The sequence below is a fragment of the Lithobates pipiens genome, unplaced genomic scaffold (genome assembly GCF_037356315.1).
Source record: "Lithobates pipiens isolate NorthernLeopardFrog02 unplaced genomic scaffold, aLitPip1_a1.2 Scaffold_1, whole genome shotgun sequence".
NCBI classification, from domain to species: domain Eukaryota; kingdom Metazoa; phylum Chordata; class Amphibia; order Anura; family Ranidae; genus Lithobates; species Lithobates pipiens.
This window is the reverse complement of record NW_027507685.1, coordinates 61807493-61825677: the sequence shown is the minus strand read 5'-3', so window position 1 is coordinate 61825677 and position 18185 is coordinate 61807493. Positions and strand designations below refer to the sequence as shown.

The following is an 18185-nucleotide window of genomic DNA, read 5'->3' as shown; positions in this document are numbered from 1 at the left end:
AAGTCCTGCTACATCTCTTCCGGTTGTCCCATTTTGCATATATACTCATGTAAAACATTAAAAAATATGCTTCTATACACTTTGAAATCCAGTAATACGCTGTTTCAACCTGCTCTGCACATACTCAGTTGCTCTCCCATTTTAGGCATATTTAAGTTATGACACCAGCCATTTGATGATTTGATAGTTTGGTTGAGAACACAAGCAAATGGGACAGTTATCAATCCCGGGATTCCAGGCATGTAACTGTGTTTTGAAACCCTTAAATCAATTGGTTTACTTCCACTTTATGATTTACTTCTGTTTGGAGGCTCTGGGCTTCAGCAAATTGGAAGCCTCCAGCAAGAAGCACGTTGTTATAGCTAAAGCAAGAATTTACGAGTGAAGGTCACAGGAAGGAACTGGAAAGCAGCATAGAAAACGACCACGAAGGGACTTGAACCCTCAATCTTCTGATCCGAAGTCAGACGCCTTATCCATTAGGCCACGCGGTCTGCCACAAGGACATGATTCTGGTTTGTGGCGCCCGGATCAACCAAACACTCGAAGATCACCTGGGACATCTTCTACTTTTTTTGCTCAAGGAGATTTGGTAGAAAGGATCTGAAATGTATGACTTGGTGCAAGGTCATGCTTTAAGAAGTGCATTTGCAAAATGGCCTAGGTTCAGAGTGTTCATACAGCTCCTTGACAATGGTAATAGATCAATAGAGTACCACGAGTAGATGATATTTCCAGAGGAAGCCATAGCACCTCAATATATCTTGTCAGGATGGCCGAGTGGTCTAAGGCGCCAGACTCAAGAGCTGTTTCTTCACATTGTGTGGGTGTTCTGGTCTCCAAATGGAGGCGTGGGTTCAAATCCCACTTCTGACAATCTGTTTACACATTTAGCTTGAACTACAATCACCACTCCCGCTGTGTTTTCATGCTACCATGTCACCGACAAAAAAACATGAAAAAAAATCCAAAAACTTTGCACATCCTACATAAAGATCAAATTCATGAGGAAAATCTGCTAGACCATGCTGTTAAATCTCTCATTTAAAGTGCAACTTTAGTCAGAAAAGTAAGTCCTGCTACATCTCTTCCGGTTGTCCCATTTTGCATATATACTCATGTAAAACATTAAAAAATATGCTTCTATACACTTTGAAATCCAGTAATACGCTGTTTCAACCTGCTCTGCACATACTCAGTTGCTCTCCCATTTTAGGCATATTTAAGTTATGACACCAGCCATTTGATGATTTGATAGTTTGGTTGAGAACACAAGCAAATGGGACAGTTATCAATCCCGGGATTCCATGCATGTAACTGTGTTTTGAAACCCTTAAATCAATTGGTTTACTTCCACTTTATGATTTATTTCTGTTTGGAGGCTCTGGGCTTCAGCAAATTGGAAGCCTCCAGCAAGAAGCACGTTGTTATGGCTAAAGCAAGAAGTTACGAGTGAAGGTCACAGGAAGGAACTGGAAAGCAGCATAGAAAACGACCACGAAGGGACTCGAACCCTCAATCTTCTGATCCGAAGTCAGACGCCTTATCCATTAGGCCACGCGGTCTGCCACAAGGCCATGATTCTGGTTTGTGGCGCCCGGATCAACCAAACACTCGAAGATCACCTGGGACATCTTCTACTTTTTTTGCTCAAGGAGATTTGGTAGAAAGGATCTGAAATGTATGACTTGGTGCAAGGTCATGCTTTAAGAAGTGCATTTGCAAAAGGGCCTAGGTTCAGAGTGTTCATACAGCTCCTTGACAATGGTAATAGATCAATAGAGTACTACGAGTAGATGATATTTCCAGAGGAAGCCATAGCACCTCAATATATCTTGTCAGGATGGCCGAGTGGTCTAAGGCGCCAGACTCAAGAGCTGTTTCTTCACATTGTGTGGGTGTTCTGGTCTCCAAATGGAGGCGTGGGTTCAAATCCCACTTCTGACAATCTGTTTACACATTTAGCTTGAACTACAATCACCACTCCCGCTGTGTTTTCATGCTACCATGTCACCGACAAAAAAACATGAAAAAAATCCAAAAACTTTGCACATCCTACATAAAGATCAAATTCTTGAGGAAAATCTGCTAGACCATGCTGTTAAATCTGTCATTTAAAGTGCAACTTTAGTCAGAAAAGTAAGTCCTGCTACATCTCTTCCGGTTGTCCCATTTTGCATATATACTCATGTAAAACATTAAAAAATATGCTTCTATACACTTTGAAATCCAGTAATACGCTGTTTCAACCTGCTCTGCACATACTCAGTTGCTCTCCCATTTTAGGCATATTTAAGTTATGACACCAGCCATTTGATGATTTGATAGTTTGGTTGAGAACACAAGCAAATGGGACAGTTATCAATCCCGGGATTCCAGGCATGTAACTGTGTTTTGAAACCCTTAAATCAATTGGTTTACTTCCACTTTATGATTTACTTCTGTTTGGAGGCTCTGGGCTTCAGCAAATTGGAAGCCTCCAGCAAGAAGCACGTTGTTATGGCTAAAGCAAGAATTTACGAGTGAAGGTCACAGGAAGGAACTGGAAAGCAGCATAGAAAACGACCACGAAGGGACTCGAACCCTCAATCTTCTGATCCGAAGTCAGACGCCTTATCCATTAGGCCACGCGGTCTGCCACAAGGACATGATTCTGGTTTGTGGCGCCCGGATCAACCAAACACTCGAAGATCACCTGGGACATCTTCTACTTTTTTTGCTCAAGGAGATTTGGTAGAAAGGATCTGAAATGTATGACTTGGTGCAAGGTCATGCTTTAAGAAGTGCATTTGCAAAATGGCCTAGGTTCAGAGTGTTCATACAGCTCCTTGACAATGGTAATAGATCAATAGAGTACCAGGAGTAGATGATATTTCCAGAGGAAGCCATAGCACCTCAATATATCTTGTCAGGATGGCCGAGTGGTCTAAGGCGCCAGACTCAAGAGCTGTTTCTTCACATTGTGTGGGTGTTCTGGTCTCCAAATGGAGGCGTGGGTTCAAATCCCACTTCTGACAATCTGTTTACACATTTAGCTTGAACTACAATCACCACTCCCGCTGTGTTTTCATGCTACCATGTCACCGACAAAAAAACATGAAAAAAAATCCAAAAACTTTGCACATCCTACATAAAGATCAAATTCTTGAGGAAAATCTGCTAGACCATGCTGTTAAATCTCTCATTTAAAGTGCAACTTTAGTCAGAAAAGTAAGTCCTGCTACATCTCTTCCGGTTGTCCCATTTTGCATATATACTCATGTAAAACATTAAAAAATATGCTTCTATACACTTTGAAATCCAGTAATACGCTGTTTCAACCTGCTCTGCACATACTCAGTTGCTCTCCCATTTTAGGCATATTTAAGTTATGACACCAGCCATTTGATGATTTGATAGTTTGGTTGAGAACACAAGCAAATGGGACAGTTATCAATCCCGGGATTCCAGGCATGTAACTGTGTTTTGAAACCCTTAAATCAATTGGTTTACTTCCACTTTATGATTTACTTCTGTTTGGAGGCTCTGGGCTTCAGCAAATTGGAAGCCTCCAGCAAGAAGCACGTTGTTATAGCTAAAGCAAGAATTTACGAGTGAAGGTCACAGGAAGGAACTGGAAAGCAGCATAGAAAACGACCACGAAGGGACTCGAACCCTCAATCTTCTGATCCGAAGTCAGACGCCTTATCCATTAGGCCACGCGGTCTGCCACAAGGACATGATTCTGGTTTGTGGCGCCCGGATCAACCAAACACTCGAAGATCACCTGGGACATCTTCTACTTTTTTTGCTCAAGGAGATTTGGTAGAAAGGATCTGAAATGTATGACTTGGTGCAAGGTCATGCTTTAAGAAGTGCATTTGCAAAATGGCCTAGGTTCAGAGTGTTCATACAGCTCCTTGACAATGGTAATAGATCAATAGAGTACCACGAGTAGATGATATTTCCAGAGGAAGCCATAGCACCTCAATATATCTTGTCAGGATGGCCGAGTGGTCTAAGGCGCCAGACTCAAGAGCTGTTTCTTCACATTGTGTGGGTGTTCTGGTCTCCAAATGGAGGCGTGGGTTCAAATGCCACTTCTGACAATCTGTTTACACATTTAGCTTGAACTACAATCACCACTCCCGCTGTGTTTTCATGCTACCATGTCACCGACAAAAAAACATGAAAAAAAATCCAAAAACTTTGCACATCCTACATAAAGATCAAATTCTTGAGGAAAATCTGCTAGACCATGCTGTTAAATCTCTCATTTAAAGTGCAACTTTAGTCAGAAAAGTAAGTCCTGCTACATCTCTTCCGGTTGTCCCATTTTGCATATATACTCATGTAAAACATTAAAAAATATGCTTCTATACACTTTGAAATCCAGTAATACGCTGTTTCAACCTGCTCTGCACATACTCAGTTGCTCTCCCATTTTAGGCATATTTAAGTTATGACACCAGCCATTTGATGATTTGATAGTTTGGTTGAGAACACAAGCAAATGGGACAGTTATCAATCCCGGGATTCCATGCATGTAACTGTGTTTTGAAACCCTTAAATCAATTGGTTTACTTCCACTTTATGATTTATTTCTGTTTGGAGGCTCTGGGCTTCAGCAAATTGGAAGCCTCCAGCAAGAAGCACGTTGTTATGGCTAAAGCAAGAAGTTACGAGTGAAGGTGGCAGGAAGGAACTGGAAAGCAGCATAGAAAACGACCACGAAGGGACTCGAACCCTCAATCTTCTGATCCGAAGTCAGACGCCTTATCCATTAGGCCACGCGGTCTGCCACAAGGCCATGATTCTGGTTTGTGGCGCCCGGATCAACCAAACACTCGAAGATCACCTGGGACATCTTCTACTTTTTTTGCTCAAGGAGATTTGGTAGAAAGGATCTGAAATGTATGACTTGGTGCAAGGTCATGCTTTAAGAAGTGCATTTGCAAAAGGGCCTAGGTTCAGAGTGTTCATACAGCTCCTTGACAATGGTAATAGATCAATAGAGTACTACGAGTAGATGATATTTCCAGAGGAAGCCATAGCACCTCAATATATCTTGTCAGGATGGCCGAGTGGTCTAAGGCGCCAGACTCAAGAGCTGTTTCTTCACATTGTGTGGGTGTTCTGGTCTCCAAATGGAGGCGTGGGTTCAAATCCCACTTCTGACAATCTGTTTACACATTTAGCTTGAACTACAATCACCACTCCCGCTGTGTTTTCATGCTACCATGTCACCGACAAAAAAACATGAAAAAAAATCCAAAAACTTTGCACATCCTACATAAAGATCAAATTCTTGAGGAAAATCTGCTAGACCATGCTGTTAAATCTGTCATTTAAAGTGCAACTTTAGTCAGAAAAGTAAGTCCTGCTACATCTCTTCCGGTTGTCCCATTTTGCATATATACTCATGTAAAACATTAAAAAATATGCTTCTATACACTTTGAAATCCAGTAATACGCTGTTTCAACCTGCTCTGCACATACTCAGTTGCTCTCCCATTTTAGGCATATTTAAGTTATGACACCAGCCATTTGATGATTTGATAGTTTGGTTGAGAACACAAGCAAATGGGACAGTTATCAATCCCGGGATTCCAGGCATGTAACTGTGTTTTGAAACCCTTAAATCAATTGGTTTACTTCCACTTTATGATTTACTTCTGTTTGGAGGCTCTGGGCTTCAGCAAATTGGAAGCCTCCAGCAAGAAGCACGTTGTTATGGCTAAAGCAAGAATTTACGAGTGAAGGTCACAGGAAGGAACTGGAAAGCAGCATAGAAAACGACCACGAAGGGACTCGAACCCTCAATCTTCTCATCCGAAGTCAGACGCCTTATCCATTAGGCCACGCGGTCTGCCACAAGGACATGATTCTGGTTTGTGGCGCCCGGATCAACCAAACACTCGAAGATCACCTGGGACATCTTCTACTTTTTTTGCTCAAGGAGATTTGGTAGAAAGGATCTGAAATGTATGACTTGGTGCAAGGTCATGCTTTAAGAAGTGCATTTGCAAAAGGGCCTAGGTTCAGAGTGTTCATACAGCTCCTTGACAATGGTAATAGATCAATAGAGTACCACGAGTAGATGATATTTCCAGAGGAAGCCAAAGTACCTCAATGTATCTTGTAAGGATGGCCGAGTGGTCTAAGGCGCCAGACTCAAGGGCTGTTTCTTCACATTGTGTGGGTGTTCTGGTCTCCAAATGGAGGCGTGGGTTCAAATCCCACTTCTGACAATCTGTTTACACATTTAGCTTGAACTACAATCACCACTCCCGCTGTGTTTTCATGCTACCATGTCACCGACAAAAAAACATGAAAAAAAATCCAAAAACTTTGCACATCCTACATAAAGATCAAATTCTTGAGGAAAATCTGCTAGACCATGCTGTTAAATCTCTCATTTAAAGTGCAACTTTAGTCAGAAAAGTAAGTCCTGCTACATCTCTTCCGGTTGTCCCATTTTGCATATATACTCATGTAAAACATTAAAAAATATGCTTCTATACACTTTGAAATCCAGTAATACGCTGTTTCAACCTGCTCTGCACATACTCAGTTGCTCTCCCATTTTAGGCATATTTAAGTTATGACACCAGCCATTTGATGATTTGATAGTTTGGTTGAGAACACAAGCAAATGGGACAGTTATCAATCCCGGGATTCCATGCATGTAACTGTGTTTTGAAACCCTTAAATCAATTGGTTTACTTCCACTTTATGATTTATTTCTGTTTGGAGGCTCTGGGCTTCAGCAAATTGGAAGCCTCCAGCAAGAAGCACGTTGTTATGGCTAAAGCAAGAAGTTACGAGTGAAGGTCACAGGAAGGAACTGGAAAGCAGCATAGAAAACGACCACGAAGGGACTCGAACCCTCAATCTTCTGATCCGAAGTCAGACGCCTTATCCATTAGGCCACGCGGTCTGCCACAAGGCCATGATTCTGGTTTGTGGCGCCCGGATCAACCAAACACTCGAAGATCACCTGGGACATCTTCTACTTTTTTTGCTCAAGGAGATTTGGTAGAAAGGATCTGAAATGTATGACTTGGTGCAAGGTCATGCTTTAAGAAGTGCATTTGCAAAAGGGCCTAGGTTCAGAGTGTTCATACAGCTCCTTGACAATGGTAATAGATCAATAGAGTACTACGAGTAGATGATATTTCCAGAGGAAGCCATAGCACCTCAATATATCTTGTCAGGATGGCCGAGTGGTCTAAGGCGCCAGACTCAAGAGCTGTTTCTTCACATTGTGTGGGTGTTCTGGTCTCCAAATGGAGGCGTGGGTTCAAATCCCACTTCTGACAATCTGTTTACACATTTAGCTTGAACTACAATCACCACTCCCGCTGTGTTTTCATGCTACCATGTCACCGACAAAAAAACATGAAAAAAAATCCAAAAACTTTGCACATCCTACATAAAGATCAAATTCTTGAGGAAAATCTGCTAGACCATGCTGTTAAATCTGTCATTTAAAGTGCAACTTTAGTCAGAAAAGTAAGTCCTGCTACATCTCTTCCGGTTGTCCCATTTTGCATATATACTCATGTAAAACATTTAAAAATATGCTTCTATACACTTTGAAATCCAGTAATACGCTGTTTCAACCTGCTCTGCACATACTCAGTTGCTCTCCCATTTTAGGCATATTTAAGTTATGACACCAGCCATTTGATGATTTGATAGTTTGGTTGAGAACACAAGCAAATGGGACAGTTATCAATCCCGGGATTCCAGGCATGTAACTGTGTTTTGAAACCCTTAAATCAATTGGTTTACTTCCACTTTATGATTTACTTCTGTTTGGAGGCTCTGGGCTTCAGCAAATTGGAAGCCTCCAGCAAGAAGCACGTTGTTATGGCTAAATCAAGAATTTACGAGTGAAGGTCACAGGAAGGAACTGGAATGCAGCATAGAAAACGACCACGAAGGGACTCGAACCCTCAATTTTCTGATCCGAAGTCAGACGCCTTATCCATTAGGCCACGCGGTCTGCCACAAGGACATGATTCTGGTTTGTGGCGCCCGGATCAACCAAACACTCGAAGATCACCTGGGACATCTTCTACTTTTTTTGCTCAAGGAGATTTGGTAGAAAGGATCTGAAATGTATGACTTGGTGCAAGGTCATGCTTTAAGAAGTGCATTTGCAAAAGGGCCTAGGTTCAGAGTGTTCATACAGCTCCTTGACAATGGTAATAGATCAATAGAGTACTACGAGTAGATGATATTTCCAGAGGAAGCCATAGCACCTCAATATATCTTGTCAGGATGGCCGAGTGGTCTAAGGCGCCAGACTCAAGAGCTGTTTCTTCACATTGTGTGGGTGTTCTGGTCTCCAAATGGAGGCGTGGGTTCAAATCCCACTTCTGACAATCTGTTTACACATTTAGCTTGAACTACAATCACCACTCCCGCTGTGTTTTCATGCTACCATGTCACCGACAAAAAAACATGAAAAAAAATCCAAAAACTTTGCACATCCTACATAAAGATCAAATTCTTGAGGAAAATCTGCTAGACCATGCTGTTAAATCTGTCATTTAAAGTGCAACTTTAGTCAGAAAAGTAAGTCCTGCTACATCTCTTCCGGTTGTCCCATTTTGCATATATACTCATGTAAAACATTAAAAAATATGCTTCTATACACTTTGAAATCCAGTAATACGCTGTTTCAACCTGCTCTGCACATACTCAGTTGCTCTCCCATTTTAGGCATATTTAAGTTATGACACCAGCCATTTGATGATTTGATAGTTTGGTTGAGAACACAAGCAAATGGGACAGTTATCAATCCCGGGATTCCAGGCATGTAACTGTGTTTTGAAACCCTTAAATCAATTGGTTTACTTCCACTTTATGATTTACTTCTGTTTGGAGGCTCTGGGCTTCAGCAAATTGGAAGCCTCCAGCAAGAAGCACGTTGTTATGGCTAAAGCAAGAATTTACGAGTGAAGGTCACAGGAAGGAACTGGAAAGCAGCATAGAAAACGACCACGAAGGGACTCGAACCCTCAATCTTCTCATCCGAAGTCAGACGCCTTATCCATTAGGCCACGCGGTCTGCCACAAGGACATGATTCTGGTTTGTGGCGCCCGGATCAACCAAACACTCGAAGATCACCTGGGACATCTTCTACTTTTTTTGCTCAAGGAGATTTGGTAGAAAGGATCTGAAATGTATGACTTGGTGCAAGGTCATGCTTTAAGAAGTGCATTTGCAAAAGGGCCTAGGTTCAGAGTGTTCATACAGCTCCTTGACAATGGTAATAGATCAATAGAGTACCACGAGTAGATGATATTTCCAGAGGAAGCCAAAGGACCTCAATGTATCTTGTCAGGATGGCCGAGTGGTCTAAGGCGCCAGACTCAAGGGCTGTTTCTTCACATTGTGTGGGTGTTCTGGTCTCCAAATGGAGGCGTGGGTTCAAATCCCACTTCTGACAATCTGTTTACACATTTAGCTTGAACTACAATCACCACTCCCGCTGTGTTTTCATGCTACCATGTCACCGACAAAAAAACATGAAAAAAAATCCAAAAACTTTGCACATCCTACATAAAGATCAAATTCTTGAGGAAAATCTGCTAGACCATGCTGTTAAATCTGTCATTTAAAGTGCAACTTTAGTCAGAAAAGTAAGTCCTGCTACATCTCTTCCGGTTGTCCCATTTTGCATATATACTCATGTAAAACATTAAAAAATATGCTTCTATACACTTTGAAATCCAGTAATACGCTGTTTCAACCTGCTCTGCACATACTCAGTTGCTCTCCCATTTTAGGCATATTTAAGTTATGACACCAGCCATTTGATGATTTGATAGTTTGGTTGAGAACACAAGCAAATGGGACAGTTATCAATCCCGGGATTCCATGCATGTAACTGTGTTTTGAAACCCTTAAATCAATTGGTTTACTTCCACTTTATGATTTACTTCTGTTTGGAGGCTCTGGGCTTCAGCAAATTGGAAGCCTCCAGCAAGAAGCACGTTGTTATGGCTAAAGCAAGAATTTACGAGTGAAGGTCACAGGAAGGAACTGGAAAGCAGCATAGAAAACGACCACGAAGGGACTCGAACCCTCAATCTTCTGATCCGAAGTCAGACACCTTATCCATTAGGCCACGCGGTCTGCCACAAGGACATGATTCTGGTTTGTGGCGCCCGGATCAACCAAACACTCGAAGATCACCTGGGACATCTTCTACTTTTTTTGCTCAAGGAGATTTGGTAGAAAGGATCTGAAATGTATGACTTGGTGCAAGGTCATGCTTTAAGAAGTGCATTTGCAAAAGGGCCTAGGTTCAGAGTGTTCATACAGCTCCTTGACAATGGTAATAGATCAATAGAGTACCACGAGTAGATGATATTTCCAGAGGAAGCCAAAGGACCTCAATGTATCTTGTCAGGATGGCCGAGTGGTCTAAGGCGCCAGACTCAAGGGCTGTTTCTTCACATTGTGTGGGTGTTCTGGTCTCCAAATGGAGGCGTGGGTTCAAATCCCACTTCTGACAATCTGTTTACACATTTAGCTTGAACTACAATCACCACTCCCGCTGTGTTTTCATGCTACCATGTCACCGACAAAAAAACATGAAAAAAAATCCCAAAACTTTGCACATCCTACATAAAGATCAAATTCTTGAGGAAAATCTGCTAGACCATGCTGTTAAATCTGTCATTTAAAGTGCAACTTTAGTCAGAAAAGTAAGTCCTGCTACATCTCTTCCGGTTGTCCCATTTTGCATATATACTCATGTAAAACATTAAAAAATATGCTTCTATACACTTTGAAATCCAGTAATACGCTGTTTCAACCTGTTCTGCACATACTCAGTTGCTCTCCCATTTTAGGCATATTTAAGTTATGACACCAGCCATTTGATGATTTGATAGTTTGGTTGAGAACACAAGCAAATGGGACAGTTATCAATCCCGGGATTCCATGCATGTAACTGTGTTTTGAAACCCTTAAATCAATTGGTTTACTTCCACTTTATGATTTACTTCTGTTTGGAGGCTCTGGGCTTCAGCAAATTGGAAGCCTCCAGCAAGAAGCACGTTGTTATGGCTAAAGCAAGAATTTACGAGTGAAGGTCACAGGAAGGAACTGGAAAGCAGCATAGAAAACGACCACAAAGGGACTCGAACCCTCAATCTTCTGATCCGAAGTCAGACGCCTTATCCATTAGGCCACGCGGTCTGCCACAAAGACATGATTCTGGTTTGTGGCGCCCGGATCAACCAAACACTCGAAGATCACCTGGGACATCTTCTACTTTTTTTGCTCAAGGAGATTTGGTAGAAAGGATCTGAAATGTATGACTTGGTGCAAGGTCATGCTTTAAGAAGTGCATTTGCAAAAGGGCCTAGGTTCAGAGTGTTCATACAGCTCCTTGACAATGGTAATAGATCAATAGGGTACTACGAGTAGATGATATTTCCAGAGGAAGCCATAGCACCTCAATATATCTTGTCAGGATGGCCGAGTGGTCTAAGGCGCCAGACTCAAGAGCTGTTTCTTCACATTGTGTGGGTGTTCTGGTCTCCAAATGGAGGCGTGGGTTCAAATCCCACTTCTGACAATCTGTTTACACATTTAGCTTGAACTACAATCACCACTCCCGCTGTGTTTTCATGCTACCATGTCACCGACAAAAAAACATGAAAAAAAATCCAAAAACTTTGCACATCCTACATAAAGATCAAATTCTTGAGGAAAATCTGCTAGACCATGCTGTTAAATCTGTCATTTAAAGTGCAACTTTAGTAGAAAAGTAAGTCCTGCTACATCTCTTCCGGTTGTCCCATTTTGCATATATACTCATGTAAAACATTAAAAAATATGGTTCTATACACTTTGAAATCCAGTAATACGCTGTTTCAACCTGCTCTGCACATACTCAGTTGCTCTCCCATTTTGGGGAAATATTTAAGTTATGACACCAGCCATTTGATGATTTGATAGTTTGGTTGAGAACACAAGCAAATGGGACAGTTATCAATCCCGGGATTCCATGCATGTAACTGTGTTTTGAAACCCTTAAATCAATTGGTTTACTTCCACTTTATGATTTACTTCTGTTTGGAGGCTCTGGGCTTCAGCAAATTGGAAGCCTCCAGCAAGAAGCACGTTGTTATGGGTAAAGCAAGAATTTACGAGTGAAGGTCACAGGAAGGAACTGGAAAGCAGCATAGAAAACGACCACGAAGGGACTCGAACCCTCAATCTTCTGATCCGAAGTCAGACGCCTTATCCATTAGGCCACGCGGTCTGCCACAAGGACATGATTCTGGTTTGTGGCGCCCGGATCAACCAAACACTCGAAGATCACCTGGGACATCTTCTACTTTTTTTGCTCAAGGAGATTTGGTAGAAAGGATCTGAAATGTATGACTTGGTGCAAGGTCATGCTTTAAGAAGTGCATTTGCAAAATGGCCTAGGTTCAGAGTGTTCATACAGCTCCTTGACAATGGTAATAGATCAATAGAGTACCACGAGTAGATGATATTTCCAGAGGAAGCCATAGCACCTCAATATATCTTGTCAGGATGGCCGAGTGGTCTAAGGCGCCAGACTCAAGAGCTGTTTCTTCACATTGTGTGGGTGTTCTGGTCTCCAAATGGAGGCGTGGGTTCAAATCCCACTTCTGACAATCTGTTTACACATTTAGCTTGAACTACAATCACCACTCCCGCTGTGTTTTCATGCTACCATGTCACCGACAAAAAAACATGAAAAAAAATCCAAAAACTTTGCACATCCTACATAAAGATCAAATTCTTGAGGAAAATCTGCTAGACCATGCTGTTAAATCTCTCATTTAAAGTGCAACTTTAGTCAGAAAAGTAAGTCCTGCTACATCTCTTCCGGTTGTCCCATTTTGCATATATACTCATGTAAAACATTAAAAAATATGCTTCTATACACTTTGAAATCCAGTAATACGCTGTTTCAACCTGCTCTGCACATACTCAGTTGCTCTCCCATTTTAGGCATATTTAAGTTATGACACCAGACATTTGATGATTTGATAGTTTGGTTGAGAACACAAGCAAATGGGACAGTTATCAATCCCGGGATTCCAGGCATGTAACTGTGTTTTGAAACCCTTAAATCAATTGGTTTACTTCCACTTTATGATTTACTTCTGTTTGGAGGCTCTGGGCTTCAGCAAATTGGAAGCCTCCAGCAAGAAGCACGTTGTTATAGCTAAAGCAAGAATTTACGAGTGAAGGTCACAGGAAGGAACTGGAAAGCAGCATAGAAAACGACCACGAAGGGACTCGAACCCTCAATCTTCTGATCCGAAGTCAGACGCCTTATCCATTAGGCCACGCGGTCTGCCACAAGGACATGATTCTGGTTTGTGGCGCCCGGATCAACCAAACACTCGAAGATCACCTGGGACATCTTCTACTTTTTTTGCTCAAGGAGATTTGGTAGAAAGGATCTGAAATGTATGACTTGGTGCAAGGTCATGCTTTAAGAAGTGCATTTGCAAAATGGCCTAGGTTCAGAGTGTTCATACAGCTCCTTGACAATGGTAATAGATCAATAGAGTACCACGAGTAGATGATATTTCCAGAGGAAGCCATAGCACCTCAATATATCTTGTCAGGATGGCCGAGTGGTCTAAGGCGCCAGACTCAAGAGCTGTTTCTTCACATTGTGTGGGTGTTCTGGTCTCCAAATGGAGGCGTGGGTTCAAATCCCACTTCTGACAATCTGTTTACACATTTAGCTTGAACTACAATCACCACTCCCGCTGTGTTTTCATGCTACCATGTCACCGACAAAAAAACATGAAAAAAAATCCAAAAACTTTGCACATCCTACATAAAGATCAAATTCTTGAGGAAAATCTGCTAGACCATGCTGTTAAATCTCTCATTTAAAGTGCAACTTTAGTCAGAAAAGTAAGTCCTGCTACATCTCTTCCGGTTGTCCCATTTTGCATATATACTCATGTAAAACATTAAAAAATATGCTTCTATACACTTTGAAATCCAGTAATACGCTGTTTCAACCTGCTCTGCACATACTCAGTTGCTCTCCCATTTTAGGCATATTTAAGTTATGACACCAGCCATTTGATGATTTGATAGTTTGGTTGAGAACACAAGCAAATGGGACAGTTATCAATCCCGGGATTCCAGGCATGTAACTGTGTTTTGAAACCCTTAAATCAATTGGTTTACTTCCACTTTATGATTTACTTCTGTTTGGAGGCTCTGGGCTTCAGCAAATTGGAAGCCTCCAGCAAGAAGCACGTTGTTATAGCTAAAGCAAGAATTTACGAGTGAAGGTCACAGGAAGGAACTGGAAAGCAGCATAGAAAACGACCACGAAGGGACTCGAACCCTCAATCTTCTGATCCGAAGTCAGACGCCTTATCCATTAGGCCACGCGGTCTGCCACAAGGACATGATTCTGGTTTGTGGCGCCCGGATCAACCAAACACTCGAAGATCACCTGGGACATCTTCTACTTTTTTTGCTCAAGGAGATTTGGTAGAAAGGATCTGAAATGTATGACTTGGTGCAAGGTCATGCTTTAAGAAGTGCATTTGCAAAATGGCCTAGGTTCAGAGTGTTCATACAGCTCCTTGACAATGGTAATAGATCAATAGAGTACCACGAGTAGATGATATTTCCAGAGGAAGCCATAGCACCTCAATATATCTTGTCAGGATGGCCGAGTGGTCTAAGGCGCCAGACTCAAGAGCTGTTTCTTCACATTGTGTGGGTGTTCTGGTCTCCAAATGGAGGCGTGGGTTCAAATCCCACTTCTGACAATCTTTTTACACATTTAGCTTGAACTACAATCACCACTCCCGCTGTGTTTTCATGCTACCATGTCACCGACAAAAAAACATGAAAAAAAATCCAAAAACTTTGCACATCCTACATAAAGATCAAATTCTTGAGGAAAATCTGCTAGACCATGCTGTTAAATCTCTCATTTAAAGTGCAACTTTAGTCAGAAAAGTAAGTCCTGCTACATCTCTTCCGGTTGTCCCATTTTGCATATATACTCATGTAAAACATTAAAAAATATGCTTCTATACACTTTGAAATCCAGTAATACGCTGTTTCAACCTGCTCTGCACATACTCAGTTGCTCTCCCATTTTAGGCATATTTAAGTTATGACACCAGCCATTTGATGATTTGATAGTTTGGTTGAGAACACAAGCAAATGGGACAGTTATCAATCCCGGGATTCCATGCATGTAACTGTGTTTTGAAACCCTTAAATCAATTGGTTTACTTCCACTTTATGATTTATTTCTGTTTGGAGGCTCTGGGCTTCAGCAAATTGGAAGCCTCCAGCAAGAAGCACGTTGTTATGGCTAAAGCAAGAAGTTACGAGTGAAGGTCACAGGAAGGAACTGGAAAGCAGCATAGAAAACGACCACGAAGGGACTCGAACCCTCAATCTTCTGATCCGAAGTCAGACGCCTTATCCATTAGGCCACGCGGTCTGCCACAAGGCCATGATTCTGGTTTGTGGCGCCCGGATCAACCAAACACTCGAAGATCACCTGGGACATCTTCTACTTTTTTTGCTCAAGGAGATTTGGTAGAAAGGATCTGAAATGTATGACTTGGTGCAAGGTCATGCTTTAAGAAGTGCATTTGCAAAAGGGCCTAGGTTCAGAGTGTTCATACAGCTCCTTGACAATGGTAATAGATCAATAGAGTACTACGAGTAGATGATATTTCCAGAGGAAGCCATAGCACCTCAATATATCTTGTCAGGATGGCCGAGTGGTCTAAGGCGCCAGACTCAAGAGCTGTTTCTTCACATTGTGTGGGTGTTCTGGTCTCCAAATGGAGGCGTGGGTTCAAATCCCACTTCTGACAATCTGTTTACACATTTAGCTTGAACTACAATCACCACTCCCGCTGTGTTTTCATGCTACCATGTCACCGACAAAAAAACATGAAAAAAAATCCAAAAACTTTGCACATCCTACATAAAGATCAAATTCTTGAGGAAAATCTGCTAGACCATGCTGTTAAATCTGTCATTTAAAGTGCAACTTTAGTCAGAAAAGTAAGTCCTGCTACATCTCTTCCGGTTGTCCCATTTTGCATATATACTCATGTAAAACATTAAAAAATATGCTTCTATACACTTTGAAATCCAGTAATACGCTGTTTCAACCTGCTCTGCACATACTCAGTTGCTCTCCCATTTTAGGCATATTTAAGTTATGACACCAGCCATTTGATGATTTGATAGTTTGGTTGAGAACACAAGCAAATGGGACAGTTATCAATCCCGGGATTCCAGGCATGTAACTGTGTTTTGAAACCCTTAAATCAATTGGTTTACTTCCACTTTATGATTTACTTCTGTTTGGAGGCTCTGGGCTTCAGCAAATTGGAAGCCTCCAGCAAGAAGCACGTTGTTATGGCTAAAGCAAGAATTTACGAGTGAAGGTCACAGGAAGGAACTGGAAAGCAGCATAGAAAACGACCACAAAGGGACTCGAACCCTCAATCTTCTGATCCGAAGTCAGACGCCTTATCCATTAGGCCACGCGGTCTGCCACAAAGACATGATTCTGGTTTGTGGCGCCCGGATCAACCAAACACTCGAAGATCACCTGGGACATCTTCTACTTTTTTTGCTCAAGGAGATTTGGTAGAAAGGATCTGAAATGTATGACTTGGTGCAAGGTCATGCTTTAAGAAGTGCATTTGCAAAAGGGCCTAGGTTCAGAGTGTTCATACAGCTCCTTGACAATGGTAATAGATCAATAGAGTACCACGAGTAGATGATATTTCCAGAGGAAGCCAAAGAACCGCAATGTATCTTGTCAGGGTGGCCGAGTGGTCTAAGGCGCCAGACTCAAGGGCTGTTTCTTCACATTGTGTGGGTGTTCTGGTCTCCAAATGGAGGCGTGGGTTCAAATCCCACTTCTGACAATCTGTTTACACATTTAGCTTGAACTACAATCACCACTCCCGCTGTGTTTTCATGCTACCATGTCACCGACAAAAAAACATGAAAAAAAATCCAAAAACTTTGCACATCCTACATAAAGATCAAATTCTTGAGGAAAATCTGCTAGACCATGCTGTTAAATCTGTCATTTAAAGTGCAACTTTAGTCAGAAAAGTAAGTCCTGCTACATCTCTTCCGGTTGTCCCATTTTGCATATATACTCATGTAAAACATTAAAAAATATGCTTCTATACACTTTGAAATCCAGTAATACGCTGTTTCAACCTGCTCTGCACATACTCAGTTGCTCTCCCATTTTAGGCATATTTAAGTTATGACACCAGCCATTTGATGATTTGATAGTTTGGTTGAGAACACAAGCAAATGGGACAGTTATCAATCCCGGGATTCCAGGCATGTAACTGTGTTTTGAAACCCTTAAATCAATTGGTTTACTTCCACTTTATGATTTACTTCTGTTTGGAGGCTCTGGGCTTCAGCAAATTGGAAGCCTCCAGCAAGAAGCACGTTGTTATGGGTAAAGCAAGAATTTACAAGTGAAGGTCACAGGAAGGAACTGGAAAGCAGCATAGAAAACGACCACGAAGGGACTCGAACCCTCAATCTTCTGATCCGAAGTCAGATGCCTTATCCATTAGGCCACGCGGTCTGCCACAAGGACATGATTCTGGTTTGTGGCGCCCGGATCAACCAAACACTCGAAGATCACCTGGGACATCTTCTACTTTTTTTGCTCAAGGAGATTTGGTAGAAAGGATCTGAAATGTATGACTTGGTGCAAGGTCATGCTTTAAGAAGTGCATTTGCAAAAGGGCCTAGGTTCAGAGTGTTCATACAGCTCCTTGACAATGGTAATAGATCAATAGAGTACTACGAGTAGATGATATTTCCAGAGGAAGCCATAGCACCTCAATATATCTTGTCAGGATGGCCGAGTGGTCTAAGGCGCCAGACTCAAGAGCTGTTTCTTCACATTGTGTGGGTGTTCTGGTCTCCAAATGGAGGCGTGGGTTCAAATCCCACTTCTGACAATCTGGTTACACATTTAGATTGAACTACAATCACCACTCCCGCTGTGTTTTCATGCTACCATGTCACCGACAAAAAAACATGAAAAAAAATCCAAAAACTTTGCACATCCTACATAAAGATCAAATTCTTGAGGAAAATCTGCTAGACCATGCTGTTAAATCTGTCATTTAAA

The 18185-nt window shown here is 41.8% G+C and overlaps 23 non-coding genes across 23 annotated transcripts; 14 read left to right on the top strand and 9 right to left on the bottom strand.

The window, feature by feature from the left end:
* Positions 1 to 766: 766 nt before the first annotated feature.
* On the top strand, positions 767 to 876 carry TRNAL-CAA (transfer RNA leucine (anticodon CAA)). Its single transcript has 2 exons — positions 767 to 804; positions 831 to 876. It is a non-coding gene; the product is annotated as a tRNA-Leu (tRNA).
* Positions 877 to 1492: 616 nt separating this feature from the next.
* Positions 1493 to 1565, bottom strand: TRNAR-UCG (transfer RNA arginine (anticodon UCG)). The gene has a single exon. It is a non-coding gene; the product is annotated as a tRNA-Arg (tRNA).
* Positions 1566 to 1837: 272 nt separating this feature from the next.
* TRNAL-CAA (transfer RNA leucine (anticodon CAA)) lies at positions 1838 to 1947 on the top strand. The gene is made up of 2 exons: positions 1838 to 1875; positions 1902 to 1947. It is a non-coding gene; the product is annotated as a tRNA-Leu (tRNA).
* Positions 1948 to 2562: 615 nt separating this feature from the next.
* On the bottom strand, positions 2563 to 2635 carry TRNAR-UCG (transfer RNA arginine (anticodon UCG)). Its single transcript has one exon. It is a non-coding gene; the product is annotated as a tRNA-Arg (tRNA).
* A 272-nt stretch (positions 2636 to 2907) lies between these two features.
* On the top strand, positions 2908 to 3017 carry TRNAL-CAA (transfer RNA leucine (anticodon CAA)). The gene is made up of 2 exons: positions 2908 to 2945; positions 2972 to 3017. It is a non-coding gene; the product is annotated as a tRNA-Leu (tRNA).
* A 616-nt stretch (positions 3018 to 3633) lies between these two features.
* Positions 3634 to 3706, bottom strand: TRNAR-UCG (transfer RNA arginine (anticodon UCG)). The gene has a single exon. It is a non-coding gene; the product is annotated as a tRNA-Arg (tRNA).
* Positions 3707 to 4704: 998 nt separating this feature from the next.
* TRNAR-UCG (transfer RNA arginine (anticodon UCG)) lies at positions 4705 to 4777 on the bottom strand. Its single transcript has one exon. It is a non-coding gene; the product is annotated as a tRNA-Arg (tRNA).
* A 272-nt stretch (positions 4778 to 5049) lies between these two features.
* On the top strand, positions 5050 to 5159 carry TRNAL-CAA (transfer RNA leucine (anticodon CAA)). The gene is made up of 2 exons: positions 5050 to 5087; positions 5114 to 5159. It is a non-coding gene; the product is annotated as a tRNA-Leu (tRNA).
* A 1687-nt stretch (positions 5160 to 6846) lies between these two features.
* TRNAR-UCG (transfer RNA arginine (anticodon UCG)) lies at positions 6847 to 6919 on the bottom strand. The gene has a single exon. It is a non-coding gene; the product is annotated as a tRNA-Arg (tRNA).
* A 272-nt stretch (positions 6920 to 7191) lies between these two features.
* On the top strand, positions 7192 to 7301 carry TRNAL-CAA (transfer RNA leucine (anticodon CAA)). Its single transcript has 2 exons — positions 7192 to 7229; positions 7256 to 7301. It is a non-coding gene; the product is annotated as a tRNA-Leu (tRNA).
* Positions 7302 to 8262: 961 nt separating this feature from the next.
* TRNAL-CAA (transfer RNA leucine (anticodon CAA)) lies at positions 8263 to 8372 on the top strand. The gene is made up of 2 exons: positions 8263 to 8300; positions 8327 to 8372. It is a non-coding gene; the product is annotated as a tRNA-Leu (tRNA).
* A 961-nt stretch (positions 8373 to 9333) lies between these two features.
* TRNAL-CAA (transfer RNA leucine (anticodon CAA)) lies at positions 9334 to 9443 on the top strand. Its single transcript has 2 exons — positions 9334 to 9371; positions 9398 to 9443. It is a non-coding gene; the product is annotated as a tRNA-Leu (tRNA).
* A 961-nt stretch (positions 9444 to 10404) lies between these two features.
* On the top strand, positions 10405 to 10514 carry TRNAL-CAA (transfer RNA leucine (anticodon CAA)). The gene is made up of 2 exons: positions 10405 to 10442; positions 10469 to 10514. It is a non-coding gene; the product is annotated as a tRNA-Leu (tRNA).
* Positions 10515 to 11475: 961 nt separating this feature from the next.
* TRNAL-CAA (transfer RNA leucine (anticodon CAA)) lies at positions 11476 to 11585 on the top strand. Its single transcript has 2 exons — positions 11476 to 11513; positions 11540 to 11585. It is a non-coding gene; the product is annotated as a tRNA-Leu (tRNA).
* Positions 11586 to 12202: 617 nt separating this feature from the next.
* TRNAR-UCG (transfer RNA arginine (anticodon UCG)) lies at positions 12203 to 12275 on the bottom strand. Its single transcript has one exon. It is a non-coding gene; the product is annotated as a tRNA-Arg (tRNA).
* Positions 12276 to 12547: 272 nt separating this feature from the next.
* TRNAL-CAA (transfer RNA leucine (anticodon CAA)) lies at positions 12548 to 12657 on the top strand. The gene is made up of 2 exons: positions 12548 to 12585; positions 12612 to 12657. It is a non-coding gene; the product is annotated as a tRNA-Leu (tRNA).
* A 616-nt stretch (positions 12658 to 13273) lies between these two features.
* Positions 13274 to 13346, bottom strand: TRNAR-UCG (transfer RNA arginine (anticodon UCG)). The gene has a single exon. It is a non-coding gene; the product is annotated as a tRNA-Arg (tRNA).
* A 272-nt stretch (positions 13347 to 13618) lies between these two features.
* Positions 13619 to 13728, top strand: TRNAL-CAA (transfer RNA leucine (anticodon CAA)). The gene is made up of 2 exons: positions 13619 to 13656; positions 13683 to 13728. It is a non-coding gene; the product is annotated as a tRNA-Leu (tRNA).
* Positions 13729 to 14344: 616 nt separating this feature from the next.
* TRNAR-UCG (transfer RNA arginine (anticodon UCG)) lies at positions 14345 to 14417 on the bottom strand. Its single transcript has one exon. It is a non-coding gene; the product is annotated as a tRNA-Arg (tRNA).
* A 272-nt stretch (positions 14418 to 14689) lies between these two features.
* TRNAL-CAA (transfer RNA leucine (anticodon CAA)) lies at positions 14690 to 14799 on the top strand. The gene is made up of 2 exons: positions 14690 to 14727; positions 14754 to 14799. It is a non-coding gene; the product is annotated as a tRNA-Leu (tRNA).
* Positions 14800 to 15415: 616 nt separating this feature from the next.
* Positions 15416 to 15488, bottom strand: TRNAR-UCG (transfer RNA arginine (anticodon UCG)). The gene has a single exon. It is a non-coding gene; the product is annotated as a tRNA-Arg (tRNA).
* A 272-nt stretch (positions 15489 to 15760) lies between these two features.
* Positions 15761 to 15870, top strand: TRNAL-CAA (transfer RNA leucine (anticodon CAA)). The gene is made up of 2 exons: positions 15761 to 15798; positions 15825 to 15870. It is a non-coding gene; the product is annotated as a tRNA-Leu (tRNA).
* Positions 15871 to 17902: 2032 nt separating this feature from the next.
* TRNAL-CAA (transfer RNA leucine (anticodon CAA)) lies at positions 17903 to 18012 on the top strand. The gene is made up of 2 exons: positions 17903 to 17940; positions 17967 to 18012. It is a non-coding gene; the product is annotated as a tRNA-Leu (tRNA).
* Positions 18013 to 18185: the final 173 nt, after the last annotated feature.